At 34.1% G+C, this 18,460-nt stretch overlaps 1 protein-coding gene across 3 annotated transcripts in view; it reads right to left on the bottom strand.

The window, feature by feature from the left end:
* Positions 1 to 18,460, bottom strand: part of wake (wide awake) — a 333,714-nt gene that overhangs the window by 130,800 nt on the left and 184,454 nt on the right. Inside the window, exon 1 of one of the 3 annotated variants that reach the window (XM_068392518.1) lies at positions 17,206 to 18,160. The exons of the other annotated variants lie outside the window; for them this stretch is intronic. The gene's annotated coding sequence lies outside the window, so the exon portion shown is untranslated. Of the gene's footprint in view, positions 1 to 17,205; positions 18,161 to 18,460 lie in introns of those variants that run through there. 3 annotated transcript variants of the gene reach the window in all.

Here is an 18,460-nt window from a genome sequence, read left to right as displayed (position 1 = left end):
GCCATATTAGACAAACGACTCTGTCCAGTGCTCGACGTGCGTTTGTTAGCGCATAGCGTTTGTATTGCCTGTTTAATTAGAAGCAAGACGATGAGTAAAAATAGTCTATTAAAAAAAAAAAAAACTGATCATTATTATGTATGGTTGTTGTGGCCTGATTGGTAACGTCTCTACCTGGTGTTTGCTAGACGGGGGCTGGAGTCCCGCTCAGACTCGGTAGCGCCTTTAGTGCCTGCAACCTTACCTTCCTTGTGAGCTAAGGTTGGGGGGTTGGGGGAAGCCCATAGGTCTATCTGTTGAGTCATCAGCAGCCATTGCCTGGCCCTCCCTGGTCCTAGCGTGGGTGGAGAGGGGGTTTGGGCGCTGATCATATGTATGGTCAGTGTCTAGATCTAGAGCATTATCATTCATGTGCGACCTTTAAACCTTTAATACTCATTCTAACTTTTGCATAAAATACAGCACAGGAAATCTATCTTGAGGCACATTTAAGAGTAACCAGTGGTAGTCATCAGTCTGACGGGTCTTTTAACCACATACACTAAGATCTACAAAGTATTCCTAGGATGTAACGTTAGGAGGCACTTTCTTTCCTTCTACTCCTACTATAGGTGTCCTAGAGCATTGTGATTTACTCTGTTTCCTTTTTCCCTGACTCCCCGTTTTTCTTAATTCTTTGATCCAAGGCTAGATAAATGGTAATTGGTTGTCCATAGCACAGGTATTTTCATTTAAAATACACTCGCGTGTGTGTTTGTATGGGAATGTATGTTTTTAAAACCTATCAAACTAATTAACACTATGAAGCATACATTTCGCATGAGGCAACACCAGCAAATAGTTTTCCGATATAATTTTGTTTTAATAGACACGTAAAATAAATTCACCCACCGTAGTTACCTTACGAAGAGACGACAAATACACTCACATTTTGTGAGTGTGAGTGTGTGTTTCATATATATATATATATATATATATATATATATATATATATATATATATATATATATATATATATACGTATGTGTATATATATATATATATATATATATGTATATATACATAAACTGTGTATATATATATATACTGTAAATATATACATATATACACATATATATACTATATATATATATATATATATATATATATACATATATATATATATATATATATATATATATATATATATATATATATATAATGACAACCAATCCGACTTTGAATAGAAAGACTACCAAAATTTCCTCTCAACTGTGGTAATTCGATGCGGGAAATTCCTTAAAAGGAGAACATTGACCCTTCGCAGTTAAACTACAAAAGCCGTCACCTGGTGCAGCAATAGAACTTGCGCAAGTAATTACCAAAATCATCAACCTCATCCGTTGCCTTGGTCGGCTGACCACTGAACTTACCTCCTATAAAAATGTGGCAAAGTAAATACTTGGAGAAGAATATAAGTTACGTAAGGTACATAGAGAAATGTTATATGAAGTTTTAGGAAAACAAAGAATCATTGCGGATAGAAGCGTGAAGGGAAATGCAATGTTATCTGCAATGATATATATATGTATATATATATATATATATATATATATATATATATATATATATATATATATAATATATATATATATATATATATGCGTAATTATTTTTCCATTGGTTGAATATTACATTTTTTAGTTTAAAGGTTTAAAGGCCGCTCATGAATGGCAGAGGCAAGGGACAGCGACATTTCCCTATCAGGCAGGACAATGCCCTAGAGACTGACCATATATACATATGATCAGCGCCCAAGCCCCCTCTCCACCCAAGCTAGGACCATGGAGGGCCAGGCAATGGCTGCTGATGACTCAGCAGATAGACCTATAAGCTCCCCCAAAGCCCCCATCCTTAGTTCTCAAGGACGGTGAGGTTGCAGCGACCAAAGAAACTAACGAATTTGAGCGGGAGTTGAACCCCAGTCAGGGACGTAACCACATCGGCTACCGCAACCCTAAACCAAGTAGTAGTCACTTCTATATTCAGTCACCAGTGCAGTAAAACTGATTAATCATACAGAGTCAGTCCATATTTGTAAATATGTAACGAATAGTTTATAGCAATAAGTGTATAAAAATAAAATTATTGTCACCTAGTAAAGATATTAAAGGAAGGATACATCTGTATTCCAGTGTTGATATATTCGCTTACAGACCCTATTAAACACTAAAACAACAAAGTATAGTCTGAAAGCGAGACATTTGATATAAATTCCTTCGTAAGAAATGTGCTGTTTTTCATCTAAGATGTAAATTAGACATGGCTACATTTTTTCTAAAATAGCACTTTCTTAACATGTGAAATATATTGTTACCTACACATTTTACACGCAAAGAAGTTAATGTGTTTTTTTTTTCTATCAAATTAAATAAGTACTCAAAATAAAATATCCTTTCGTATTGAACACATAGGCACACTATTCATATCAGTTGCAGTATCAGTGCAGAAGAAAATACAGTTCAACAGTACAACAATACAATCAACTTTCATATCGTAGTAATAAATCATAAACTAAGGGGTACTCAGTAGAGCGCAGATCACCGCAGCGGCAGCTTATTTCTCGACCTTTTGCTCGACCTTGACCTTTGACCTTAACATGTATTAAGTGGCCTGGATTTTGACCTTTGACCTTAATATGTATCAATTGGCATGGATTTTCATACACTCACACATACGACAAGTGTGAAGTCTATGTGACAATAATGTTCAAACTTATGGTTAAGTGAATTGGATATTTTGCTTAACCCGTGACCTTGACCTAACCCTGACCTTCCAAATTTACTAATTTCCAGGTTTATACATAACCGTTAATCCCTGAAAGTTTCATTACTCTACGATTAAAATTGTGGCCAGGAGGAAGCTGTTCATAAACACACACATACACATACAAACAGGGCCCATTGAATCACTTATATAAAGTAAAACCAATTAAGGTAGTAAGACAAAGGGCAAAAACATAACCTTCCCACTTCGTTGGCGGAGATAATAATGAATATGCCCAACTAGAAAAATTAGACCTCAAGACATCAAACTCCATGGTCAACAAAGTAGCATCGAAATTTCAAATACCAGACCGAACCAATAACTATTAACTCCAGTCTTCCGTACGACTAAAACAGGGCGTGCAACTCAAACAGTTTCTTTGTCCGTTTCTGTTAATGACCCAACCTAAAAAAAATCCATAAAACTCGCAGTTTTTATTCTATATTTCCGGCAATCAAACTGTCGTTAGGAGGACATACTGACTATAGTGAAACCAACCAACGCCTAAAGAGTTTTTAGTGGGTATGGGGGTAAGTTATTCAATAGGCTTCATATGTAACCGGAGTCGCTATTTCATAGATACAGAGCACTTTTCATGAAATGAGTATTGTTAAATAGATGATTAGCTTTGAAAACGTACAAACACAGAATCAAGCATCCCAGATACCTTAAGAAAAAAAAAAAAACTATACTGTACATTAGTGCACCAGCAGGCGATATTACTATACACACACACACATACACACTATATATATATATATATATATATATATATATATATATATATATATGTATATATATACATATACAGGTATGTATATATATATATATATATATATATGTAAATATATGTATATATATATACATATACAGGTATATATATATATATATATATATATATATATATATATATATATATATATATGACAACGCAGAGGGAGATTGGATCTGAGAACTGGGTTGAGCTCAGGAAGATGGCACAGGAAAGACATATGGCGTGAATTCGTTGATGCAATATATATATATATATATATATATATATATATATATATATATATATATATATATACACACACACACACATACACACACACTACACGTCCAAGCAAAACGGATATAAAAAGACCACTGAATTGATGAATCATGCAACCACCTTTGTTTTAAAAGGAACAATGAACTGCGAACGTTGCAGTGCTAGCAACAAGAGCCGTCTCATTAAGTGATGAGATATCGAGTGTTAGTCTCTATTTAACTTGTAAATTATTTCAGACCTGAATACAATCTTTCTTTAACAGTAATAATCCTATTAAGAATAGTGCAGATTTTATATTAATATTTAAACTGGATATATTTACAGTTGGGACTGGTGTTACTATATGGACATAAGTCATGGTATGACAATAAACCAATCTCCAATAGATTTAGTAGATTTGAGAACAAAGCCATCAGAATGATATTGGGAGTTAAATGGCACGACAGGATTAGAAATGAAACTATATGAGAGATTACTAGAGTGCCATATGTGGATGATATCATGATGAGGGGTAGATGGAGATGGTTTAGGCATGCTCTTCGCACTCCCCAAGAGAGATTAGTTCACCAAACGTTCAGCTGGGCTCCACAAGGCATTAGAAGATTTGGAATACCCAGTAGAAGATTTGGAATGCCCAGGCATACATAGCTGAGGACTATGAAGTGGGAAATAGGAGATGATGAATGAAGTATTGAATTGAAAGCTCAAGATAGAGACGACTGGCGGAATCTAACCGAGGCCCTTTGCGTTAATAGGCGTAGGAGGAGATGAAGATGATGATGATTTAGAAGGCACACAACTAGGTTTCAAAAATTAGCTTATTCATCGTATGCTTTAACAGAAAGGAAACTTGAAAAAATACACGATACTGCTTTGGAATTAAATATTTGAAATGAGAAAATCACTCAAAAGGCTAGAAAATTAAGTCTTCCTGCGGAAAACTCGAGTCCACATATAGCCTAATGAGACAACCAGTAATCAACCTAGTAAGCATGTACAAGGCAGAAATGCTACAGGGTTTTAAAAATTTCAAACTTCACTGAGAAGATGTAAACATACGAAAGACTAGTGTGTTATTAAATACTAGTGTGCGTTACCCGTAAGAAAATGAAGGCTAAATATTTATATAGATATGCACACGCACACAGATTCAACCCTACCCACCCCCTCCTCCAACTACAACACGGCAGTTTCGCTCCCCCCCCCCCTATCCAAGGAATGGGGAATGACCAAATAGTTATACGTCTGGCAATATTGTTGAGCGTGACTATATATATATATATATATATATATATATATATATATATATATATATATATATATACATATATATATATGTATATATATATATATATATATATATATATATATATATAGAGAGAGAGAGAGAGAGAGAGAGAGAGAGAGAGAGAGAGAGAGAGAGAGAGAGAGAGAGAGAGATGATGATGTCTTTGATAAGGCTCCCATATCTTTCAATTGTTATTATTATTATTATTATTATTACTCGCTAAGCTACAACCCTAGTTGGAAAAGCTGGATGCTATAAGCCCAAGGGCTCCAACAGGGAAAATAACTCAGTGAGGAAAGGGAAAAAGGAAACTAAAATATTCTAAGAGTAACAACATTGAAATAAGTATATCCTATAAACAAATTGAGGCCCTTTGCGTCAATAGGCGTAGGAGATGATGATGATGATAAACTGAAAAACGTTTACCTCTTACAATGTCGAAAATAAAATATCAAAGAATTAAATAAACCAATAATTTCGGCAAATTAAAATCACTAATCGGTGATAACCAAAATGGCCTAGGATGCAATTTTTATTTATTTATTTATTTTTTTTTTGCTTCCCTCTCTCTGTAGAACTTTAACACCAAACCGGGGAAACCCCTACAGGTACTCTATAGTTCGACCTACATTTTAAGCCTTTGAACGTAGCAATTATATAGGCTGTCTAGCGTGTTCGCCCATCAGCTATAACGATTATTGTGTTAGCATAACAGCAGCCATTTGAATAGTAAATAACGGATTAACATATTTCATGATGGTGAAATTCCCTTTCACCCTCTTTTGTTGACAATAATAAGCGACACCCTACAGCAGTTCAGTAGGTGCTAGAGGTGATGAGTGATTATAAAAGTAATATATATATATATATATATATATATATATATATATATATATATATATCGTCACACTGAACGGCAATCACTCTGAAAACAACAATCTCCCGAAAATTGCCCAAACTAGCGGCTTGTAGTTAAGAAAGGGGGAGGGAGTTGAATAGGGAGAATCTCTGAGCGTGCGCGTGTGTACTATTGTGTGCAATTCTAAGTAAATATTTACCCGTCATTTCTGACGGGTCGCATACACTAGTTCTAAAGAGACGTCTCTGTGGGGAAGAAAGGAAATAATACTGTAGATAAGTAGATTTTTTTTTTTAAATCTCTAAAAGAAGTTTGATGTTTCTATGTTGGTCACCACGTCCTTCTGGTGCATTTGTGTGCGTGTGTCAGTGTCTTAAATACACAAGCAGATTATAGTCACAGAGAAATATCTATATAAAATAATTTCATAATGGAAAATTATCCTTACAATTATCCTTTAATTATGAATAATTGGTGTTCAGCCTCAGAGTAAACTGAGCTTGCATATAATATAGATTATCATCATCATCATCATCATTATCATCATCATCATCATCATCATCTCCTCCTACGCCTATTAACGCAAAGGGCCTTGGTTAAATTTCGCCAGCCGTCTCTATTTTAGAGCTTTTAAAATTAACAAAACTAAACATTATTCGTTTAATGTTTTCTGAAATTCGTATTCACTTCCAAGCCTAAAGTAATCATCCATTTCTATCATTGCCCAAGGTCCTGTGCTGGCATTAGCCCAACCTAAAATCCCACTATTTGTGTAATTTCATTTTCATCATAAGATTACCACTAATGTTAGTAACGCCATTGTTGATACACCAATCAATTCTTAGGGAATGAAGGTGACACTTCAGACTACCTTAGCCTCTGTATATGGTCTTCCATTGTCTTGAGTTAGAGTTCTCTTGGTTAAGGGCACACTCAGGCACACTAATCTATGTTTCCTTATTTCCATTTCTCATTGGGCTATTTTCCCTGTTGGAGCCCTTGGGCTTATAGCATCCTGCTTTTCCAACTAGTGTTATAAATTAGCAAGTGGTAATAATAATAATAATAATAATAATAATACCAAAGAAAATAGGCCACTTGTTAGCAATAGGAATATTCCTCATACAGGCACCGGCTCTTGGTCATAGCGCAAAAATGACTTCAAATTCGAGACTATCGTAAAATTCCACACAAAATCTCAAAAATTTAAAACGTCGAGGATACCACCATCTATCAAGGTGGCAGAGGCTACCGGAGCAATGCAAAATTCCTCCCGAGGGATAAATCTCTCTCTCTGAAACGGGTTTCGGCCTTACCCAACGTTTTTATGTACGAGAGGATTAGCTTTGCTTATTCCCATCCTGATGCAATACCTTGCGAGTTGTCTAGTTAATCGGGCGAAGAGTTTTGTTGTCATATCTAAAATAAGGTGCGGGTTAATCGGGAGAAGAAATCACTTGATACTTTGACGTTATAATATTTCAGCCTCGAAGAAATTTTATTAAACAGAGCAAAGTGGAATTTTGGGAAAATAAGATGTAGAAATTATGAATAACAAAAGTTTTACAATTCGAACGATTCTAAGACCAATCATGTTTATGAGAGAGAGAGAGAGAGAGAGAGAGAGAGAGAGAGAGAGAGAGAGAGAGAGAGAGAGAGAGAGAGAGAGAGAGAGAGAGGACAAGAAAACAATTTCGTTCAGGAATAATTCTATCATTTTTTTTAAATAACCACTCTATTTTGACATATTAGAGGACATTATCGTTGCCTGCTATGATTCCGAAGTCACCACTCTAGCAGAAAAAATAACTCTAAAAATAGTGTACCCTTTGTAGGAAAGTATAATAATAGTTCTCTTGCTTGAGGGTACACTCGGGCACACTATTCTATCTAATTTCTTTTCCTCAGGCACACTATTCTATCTAATTTCTTTTCCTCTTGTTTTGTTAAAGTATTTATAGTTTATATAAGAAATGTTTATTTTAATGTTGTTACTGTTCTTAAAATATTTTATTTTTCCTCGTTTCCTTTCCTCATTGGGCTATTTTCCCTGTTGGGGCCCCTGGGCTTATAGCATCCTGCTTTTCCAACTAGGGTTGTAGCTTTAGCAATTAATAATAATAATAATAATAATAATAAAAAAAATTTTAACCACTTCTAAAATACTACTTATCGCCTTCCTCGGTCCCGCATTCCTGCCAAATTCCCGTACTTTCTCCCAGAGTGCAACATCGATATGGTCTTCTTTACCGCCAGCAAATATTTGCCAATCACCAGACCACCACTTTCTTTCTCCCAGTTTTCATCTCCACCCAGTTTAATTGATGCCCGTAAGACGTCTCCCCCTGAGGGAATAGCTTATTCTCCCTACGTTTTTTTTCCCCCTCCCTTATTATCACTTTATCTTTTTTTAACGGGGTCGCTCTCAAGATGAGTGCAGAGTAGATGAGTAGGGATGGTGAGTCATTCTCTTATCAAATATGGAAGACAGGAGGCGGGTTCGATCTGCTCCTGCTAGTTTTCTCATTTCTTCTTTCTTTAAAAACACGACGACCAATCCCTCAGCCTGGTATGTACTAAACGGACAAAACAGGTTACGAGGCGACTTACGTTTTCGTATTTTTCTCCACGGTGGCGTAATACCGCAAGTGTGACTCTGTAATCCAATACTAAATGAGCTTCCCCTGTTAAAAAGGACCGTAATTTTAATCGGAAATTCTCCGTAAAAATATACTGTACCGTTCTCAGCCTTATTTCAGTGAAATAAAGGCGACCGTAATTTTACCTTAATTTGTTTTTATCTTGTACGGATTGGTGACCGTAATTTCACTCCTTTACGTTAATATTTCCGTTTTTAAAACAGTAAAAATCCTGGAATAAATGTTGCCAGGAATTTACCGATTTTTAACCAAAATTTCAAGTGTCACAGAATGTCATTTATAAAATATTATTTGAAGGGCAACGAACTGTGACTTTAATTTTGAATACAACTTTTAAAAGCTCGGGTTGAAAATCAAAATAGTTAATTCTGAGTACAACTTTTGGAAGCTCGGGTTGAAAATTAAAATATGTAATTCTGAATACAACTTATAGAAGCTCGGGTTGAAAATTGAAATAGTTAATTCTGAATAAAACTTTTGAAAGCTCGGGATGAAAATTAAAATTTTTAATTCTGAATACAACTTTTAAAAGCTCGGGTTGAAAATTAAAATAGATAATTCCGTATACAACTTTTAAAAGCTCAGGTTGAAAATTAAAATTTTTAATTCTGAATACAACTTTTAAAAGCTCGGGTTGAAAATTAAAATAGTTAATTCTGAATAAAACTTTTAAAAGCTCGGGATGAAAATTAAAATATATAATTCTGAATACAACTTTTAAAAGCTCGGGATGAAAATTGAAATAGATAATTCTGAATACAACTTTTAAAAGCTCTGGTTGAAAATTAAAATAGTTAATTCTGAATACAACTTTTAAAAGCTCGGGATGGAAATTGAAATAGTTAATTCTGAATACAACTTTTAAAAGCTCAGGATGAAAACTAAAATAGATAATTCTTAATACAACTTTTAAAAGCTCGGGTTGAAAATTAAAATAGTTAATTCTGAATACAACTTTTAAAAGCTCGGGTTGAAAATTAGAATTTTTAATTCTGAATACAACTTTTAAAAGCTCGGGTTGAAAATTAAAATAGTTAATTCTGAATACAACTTTTAAAAGCTCTGGTTGAAAATTAGAATTTTTACTTCTGAATACAACTTTTAAAATCTCGGGTTGAAAATTAAAATAGTTAATTCTGAATAAAACTTTTAAAAGCTCGGGATGAAAATTAAAATAGATAATTCTGAATACAACTTTTAAAAGCTCGGGTTGAAAATTAAAATTTTTAATTCTGAATACAACTTTTAAAAGCTTGGGTTGAAAATTAAAATAGTTAATTCTGAATAAAACTTTTAAAAGCTCGGGATGAAAATTAAAATAGATAATTCTGAATACAACTTTTAAAAGCTCGGGTTGAAAATTAAAATTTTTAATTCTGAATACAACTTTTAAAAGCTCGGGTTGAAAATTAAAATAGTTAATTCTGAATAAAACTTTTAAAAGCTCGGGATGAAAATTAAAATAGATAATTCTGAATACAACTTTTAAAAGCTCGGGTTGAAAATTAAAATAGATAATTCTGAATACAACTTTTAAAAGCTCGGGTTGAAAATTAAAATAGTTAATTCTGAATACAACTTTTTAAAGCTCGGGAGGAAAATTAAAATAGTTAATTCTGAATACAACTTTTAAAAGCTCGGGATGAAAATTAAAATAGTTAATTCTGAATACAACTTTTAAAAGATCGGGATGAAAATTAAAGTAGTTAATTCTGAATACAACTTTTAAAAGCTTGGGTCAAAAATTAAAATAGTTCATTCTGAATACAACTTTTAAAAGCTCGGGATGAAAATTAAAACAGTTAATTCTGAATACAAGTTTTATAAGCTCAGGTTGAAAATTAAAATAGTTAATTCTGAATACAACTTTTAAAAGCTTGAGATGAAAATTAAAATAGATAATTCTGAATACAACTTTTAAAAACTCAGGTTGAAAATTAAAATAGTTAATTCTGAATACAACTTTTAAAAGCTCTGGATGAAAATTAAAATAGATAATTCTGAATACAACTTTTAAAAGCTCGGGATGAAAATTAAAATGGTTAATTCTGAATACAACTTTTAAAAGATCGGGAGGAAAATTAAATTAGATAATTCTGAATACAACTTTTAAAAGCTCGGGATGAAAATTAAAATGGTTAATTCTGAATACAACTTTTAAAAGCTTGAGATGAAAATTAAAATAGATAATTCTGAATACAACTTTTAAAAACTCAGGTTGAAAATTAAAATAGTTAATTCTGAATACAACTTTTAAAAGCTTGAGATGAAAATTAAAATAGATAATTCTGAATACAACTTTTAAAAACTCAGGTTGAAAATTAAAATAGTTAATTCTGAATACAACTTTTAAAAGCTCTGGATGAAAATTAAAATAGATAATTCTGAATACAACTTTTAAAAGCTCGGGATGAAAATTAAAATGGTTAATTCTGAATACAACTTTTAAAAGCTCGGGATGAAAATTAAAATAGTTAATTCTGAATACAACTTTTAAAAGCTCGGGATGGAAATTGAAATAGTTAATTCTGAATACAACTTTTAAAAGCTCTGGATGAAAATTAAAATAGATAATTCTGAATACAACTTTTAAAAGCTCGGGATGAAAATTAAAATGGTTAATTCTGAATACAACTTTTAAAAGATCGGGAGGAAAATTAAATTAGATAATTCTGAATACAACTTTTAAAAGCTCTGGATGAAAATTAAAATAGATAATTCTGAATACAACTTTTAAAAGCTCGGGATGAAAATTAAAATGGTTAATTCTGAATACAACTTTTAAAAGATCGGGAGGAAAATTAAATTAGATAATTCTGAATACAACTTTTAAAAGCTCTGGATGAAAATTAAAATAGATAATTCTGAATACAACTTTTAAAAGCTCGGGATGAAAATTAAAATGGTTAATTCTGAATACAACATTTAAAAGCTCGGGATGAAAATTAAAATAGTTAATTCTGAATACAACTTTTAAAAGCTCGGGTTGAAAACTAAAATAGTTAATTCTGAATACAAATTTTAAAAGCTAAAGCTCCGGTTGAAAATTGAAATAGTTAAGGAAGTAAAATATTGTAACAATACAAAAAGAAATAAAACATTGTAATAATACAGAAAACAGTAAAATATTATAACAATACAAAAACAAATAGCTTATGAAATTGATAAAAAACGTGTTTCGTGAAAATGTATAAAGAAAGGGCGAGTTTTATAAATTTATTGTGCAAATGAAAATTTAAAGTCCAGTGAAATTGTAAAGGTAAATGATAAATAATTAGCTCGCGAACCCATTAAGTTTGTGAAAACGTTCAAGAACAATAAAAAGAGAAAAATAAAATTCTCCAATGATTAATCAAGAATGAGTTTATCTTCATCAAAATTAGTAAAAAATTAATGACGCAAACAAACACGATAAACTGCAAAATTTTCTCATTTGACAAAAGAAAAAAAAATAAAGAAGATTTATATAAATAACTAAAATTCTTAGCAAATACTTTCCAAAATTTTATAATAATTGGGAAGAAATATATTCAACCAAATGTTGTTAATGTTTTATGAAATATTTATCTTATTTGTTCACTACTCCTTATTTCCTTTCCTCACTGGGCTATTTTTCCCTGTTGGAGCCCTTGGGCTTATAGCATATTGCTTTGCCAACTAGGGTTGTAGTTTAGCTAATAATAATTATAATAATAATAAATAATCCGAGCTAAAAATTGTTGTTTTAAGAATCGAATTTTTTTTATAAGAAAGGTGAAATAGAAATATAACAATTAAAATGATGGAAAAACGTTAAAATAACCAATGCTAATTTCAATATTTTGAGATCGTGCAATAAGCAAATTAAATATTCTGAAAATTCCACGAAATGAACATTAACAGGACACAATAAGATAAAAAAATTATAGAAAATCAATTAAAATATTAATCTTTGTATTTTATACGAAAACTGATTAATAAACGACAACCACAAACAATCCTCATAAACAAATGAATACTTTAAGAAAGAACAAAAATGGTTCATGTGAAGACGGCGTCAATGACTTTAGATGTCGGATGCCAGAAAACTTCTAAATCAATCAATCAATCAATCATGTGAAGAATACAGTGGAAAAATGTATCATTTCTGTACTCTCACTAACTTCCCCTTTATAATAAAGAGCAAGTGTCTGGCTATAGGCCTATATGTAAATATATATATATATTTTTTTTCGGTCCCTCGGGTAAGGGGGAGTGGAGTAGTCATATCCTGGTGATATCGGTTGTAATTAGGAATGGGGGACAGGGTGGGAAGGGTTGAATATGTGTGTGCATAGGCCTATATATATGAATAAATATTTTTTCCGGTCACGCTGAGTGGTATTGCCACACGTGTAACTACTTGGTCTCTCCCTGTCCCTCGGGTAGGGGGGAGTGGAGTAGTCATATCTTGTTGTAATTAGGAATGGGGGACAGGGTGGGAAGGGTTGAATCTGTGTGTACATAGGCCTATATATATGAATATATATTTTTTCCGGTCACACTGAGCGATATTGCCACACGTATAATTACTTGGTCTCTCCCTGTCCCTCGGGTAGGGGGGAGTGGAGTAGTCCTATCCTGTTGTAATTAGGAATGAGGGACAGGGTGGGAAGGGTTGAATCTGTGTGCATAGGCCTATATATATGAATATATATTTTTTCCGGTCACGCTAAGCGGCAATGCCACACGTATAACTACTTGGTCTCTCTCTGTCCCTCGGGTAGGGGGGGAGTGGAATAGACATATCCTGTTGTAATTAGGAATGGGGGACGGGGTGGGAAGGGTTGAATCTGTGTGTGCATAGGCCTATATATATGAATGCATATTTTTTCCAGTCACGCTGAGCGGCACTCACACGTATAGCTACTTGTTCTCCCCCTATCCCTCGGGTAAGGGGGAGTGGAGTAGTCATATCCTGGTGATATCGGTTGTAATTAGGAATGGGGGACGGGGTGGGAAGGGTTGAATCTGTGTGCGCATATGCTATCTAAATATTTATCCGTAATTTTTGACGGGTAGCGTAAACTAGTAACATAAGTACTCACCTATTTCGGATGTTTTCCTACAAATAGAACTCCCTCTATGTTCTATATTCCCCTTCTTCTAAAAGCCAGACACTTGCCTTTTATTATATAGTTATTATTAAAAATTTATGTTGGCTGTTCTTTAGTTTTCCCACGGCCAGTCAATCTTATATTTTATAGGTCGTGTTACCGATTTACATCCCCCAAAAGTGACTCTCGGTTTTTATCAACGACCAGTTTTTCGAGTTATTCCTGTCAATTCATCTTGATATTTGAGGTGACTTGCATTACTACTTGGACGATACATCTTATGGGAAACCACGTGAACCACGTGAATCCTGAATACATTGAAGGTATTGCGATTTTTATAAGTTAAGGAGGTCGAAAACAATTGCATATACCCCTCGTTGCTATCAACTATCAAAAAATAATTATAATCTTTAGGCTTTATACGCATATAATCGTTTGAAGTCTTACCTGGGCATGACTACTCCCTTTCCCCTATCAGGGGAACGAGGAACGTGACCAGAAAGACACACACACACACACACACACACACATATATATATATATATATATATATATATATATATATATATATATATATATATATATCTGTGTGTGTGTCTTTCTGTTCACGCCCCCCGTCCCTCTGATACGGGAAGAGGGAGTGGTCATGCCCAGGCGAGAGGGTGGTGCATGTATATCTAAATATCTAGCCGTCATGTTGACGGGTCGCGTACACTAGTATTCTATAAATCATTAATTGGTTTTAAAGGGAACATGAATTAAAGATGCCAGTGAAGATTTCGACTATCACTTAAAATTTCTTGGTCAGGAATTTTTAATTAAGTTTGATTTACGGAGGATATATTTTTAAAAAGCCACCATAATTTTTAATACCTAAATCCCTTAGTTAAATCTGGTTACGTATCTCAAGCGCTGTGCCTTACATAAGGCAAGACATATCTGAAACTAACCAACCCGAGTGCCCTGAGCGTGACGTCATTCTAACAATTATCTGAGAAACAGACTTCCGAACACTACTGTGGCTATGTGTTCGATTTACGAACAGGTCCAAATATGGGCGAAAAGATTAAGAATATTTTTCGATACATGAACAAATAGAGTTAAAAAAAAAATTAAGAAAAAAAGGTTAGAAAAATTTTCTTAGAAATTGAAAGATAGAGGAAAAATAAAAAGGAAGAAAAATAAATATCTAGAGAACCTTGGTGTTGGTATAGGAAAGAGTAAATTTCCTATCACTACTATACTGGATGGCATACTAAGAATAACGGGTAGTCTTTACATACAAACCCAAGAATAGACAACTGTATTCTAATGATTACATGAAAAAACTTAGTACATGAATAAACGATAAAATGATAAACAGAGTAAATGAATAACTGCCATATTGATGTTCTTCCTTTATCTGGAAGCCTTTTTCCCGCTGGTTACATAAGAGATAAATCTTATATTAGCATTTTTCGTATGGTGGTAGAACAACTATTAAGCTCAAATATATTTACATATATAAGTGAGGAGAGAGAGAGAGAGAGAGAGAGAGAGAGAGAGAGAGAGAGAGAGAGAGAGAGAGAGAGAGAGAGAGAGAGAGAGAGAGAGAATTTTCATTATACTGAATTTACTGAAGACACGATTTAATTATGTATCTATATTAAAATAAATCCATACTTATTTCTTTACATCCTTGTAGAACAGTAACTTGGATTAACTGATCTAGACACCACAGTAAGAACAGGTGGTTCGAACACATCGTTAAGGTTCAAAATCCTTCTCGTTGAAATAACGGGATTCGAACAGTCTTAATCAATTGACCCTGCTTAGTGTGTATCATATTTTCACACCTGTAAAAACTCCAACTGCATTCGCAATCTCCGGGCAGAATTAATGGAAGAATTGAGGTGGCCTATTGGATACGTCCCTGATTTCCATTATTCTGGACGAGAGTTCGAGTACTACTCAGCTTCGGGAGTGTGTTGTAGTGTTTGCAACCTCTCTATCCTTGTGAACTAAGGATGCAGTTTAGTGGAAGCCTATAAGGTCTACCTGCCGAGTAATCAGTAGTCAATGCCTGGCCCTCCCTGATCCTAGCTTGGGTGGAGAGTGTACTTGGGCGCTGATCATATAGATATATGGTCAGTATCTAGGGCGCTGTCAGTGTCCCTGGCCTCCCCCATTCATGATGGGCCTTTTAATATTTAAAGAGCGACTGTCACTTCCTGGTTTTATGAATGATACGCGCCACAGCGTCTCCCTTTCTCCCAATGTCAAAATGAATCAGATTTGTGAAACCCATCTCTTTCTATTATTCCTCTCTCAAGAACTCAACATTGTTCCTATCTTCAAAGTTTTAAAGGAAACAAGTATGAGAATAAGGGTTATACTAACTACTAAACGATACAGTCTTCTCCCGAGTGTTGATTCCACCAATTCAAGATGAAAAGGGGAACCTCTCACCGACATTATGTATGGTGTCACGCATTTAACCTTCTTGGTGTGATGTATTCCAGCCAGTTTCACTTTATTCCTGTTATTTTCCCAAAAGGGATTTTGTTTTATTATACTACTAGTGTATGCAACCCATTAAAAAGAAGCCTAAATATTTAGACTGATATGCACACTCACGCATCCTCTTCTCACCAGGGTATAACTATTCACTGTTCCCCATTCAGAGGGACGGAGAGAGCTGTACGTAACAGATATATACAGTAGGCCTATATATATATATATATATATATATATATATATATATATATATATATATATATATATGTGTGTGTGTGTGTGTGTGTGTGTATATGTATGTGTATATTTATATATATACATATATATGTGTATATTTATATATATACATATATATGTGTATATTTATATATATACATATATATGTATATATATATATATATATATATATAAATATACACATACATACATACACACACACATACATGTATATATATATATATATATATATATATATATATATATATACTGTATTTATATATATATATATATATATATATATATATATATATATATATGTAGTTAACACTTACTCTTTATTATATAGGAGATTTTTCCCGAGCTATTCGAGTCACCCTAAGACAAGAAATAAACAGTTCTAAGCCTTAATTCAATGGACACCTGTATTTCGTTATATCACTACAAAGTGTATTATATTACCTTGTCGTATACAAGGAAATAGTTGCTAACAGTCAATTGGTTATTGTGACGAAAATTATTTCTTATCAACAATACATAAATATTTATGCCTACTGTTTTTATGCAAATATGCCATCCTGTTATTCACACAATATCACCATTCTCGGTTCAGTGGTCCCAGCTGACTGTCATTGATAATGCAACAGGTCTGTGTTGGTCACGAATATATTAATAACAACATCATTTCATCTGAACCATTCTTTAGAAATACTCAGAAATACGTTAATGTTATGCAACACAAAAAAAAAGAAAAAAAAAACATTAGATCTTACCTTATCTTGATTCTGGAGATCGGGGGGAGGTAATCCAGTGGGAGGTGAAAAATTTCTGGACCTACACCAGGTACACCCCTTTGCCTCCAGGTCCCCAGACATAAACACATATACACACTACACCCACACCCACACAAAACCCCATCACAACCAACACCTGCCGTCCCACAAACACACCCCCACCCGGGCTGCTATGATCACTACTTCACCCATCGTTGAAGTCTCCTATCTACAGCGGCTCGGCCCGAGTAAATCAGAGATTTTGGGGACAGTCACATTGCTATTTTCAGCAGCCATTTGCACTCATGAATTAACGTACACTATTACTGTTGTTGAGACATAAAAGAAAAAAAAAACAGGTCAAACAACCTCTTCTGCATAACTTAGAACGACACTGCTTCGAAATCTTAAAATGATTCTTGTCCACATATCCACGTATTAAGCACAACGGCCAGCACCTGATTTTCAAGCGAATAAGAAAAGCGACTCTCGCTAAAATTTGAAGAGGAACTGATGCAAAAGACTGTTTATCTCCAGAGCACCAGCCTCCATAATGCAGACTTCACTGAACACACCCGGGAGAGCAATTCAAATTGGTTCTCCTTTTCGTCAATGCGTAATGCCCAAGGAATCACACACACGCACACACATACACACTGGAATTAGTACTTGAACATTCCGCTTTCCTCCCGCAACGTACACCGACTACACTACAACTGTGAAGTCTTTTCTCTTCTCTCTCACTACGCTAAATTACCATTGCCAAACGCGGCATGACGGCTATTATTAACGGCACTTTTACGGCGAGACCCTTTCGGAAATACGTTAATTAATCGAGATAACCCTGTGATAAGACATCGAGAGGTATTCTAATGTCACTTGCAAACCTATACGCCAACAAACAAAGCAACATAAAATAGGAAAGAGTCGCGCTTCAGGCATCCCACTCGCTCAACTCGACACGCACTGACCACGCCGACTTTTTTTTTTCTTTCGTCTTTATTCAAGCGAGCGTTACCAATTCCTCAATTTCCGAGCCATTAAATGGATAAGTGTAATCGCCAACCATGTAAATGTTATCTTATAAATGCGTCGAACGCCAAAGGGTACGCAAAGGCTATTGCGTCTGCCGACATCATTACGTCATACCAGACATCGACGTTAGAGAAGAATTTAAAAAGTCCACAAACCTCAACCGAAGTATACCCACCCCATCCACTGCACGTCCATAGTACCCCTCCCCCCCTCCCCCCGG

The sequence above is a fragment of the Palaemon carinicauda genome, chromosome 18 (assembly GCF_036898095.1).
Source record: "Palaemon carinicauda isolate YSFRI2023 chromosome 18, ASM3689809v2, whole genome shotgun sequence".
NCBI lineage: Eukaryota > Metazoa > Arthropoda > Malacostraca > Decapoda > Palaemonidae > Palaemon > Palaemon carinicauda.
This window is presented reverse-complemented; position numbering and strand designations above follow the sequence as displayed.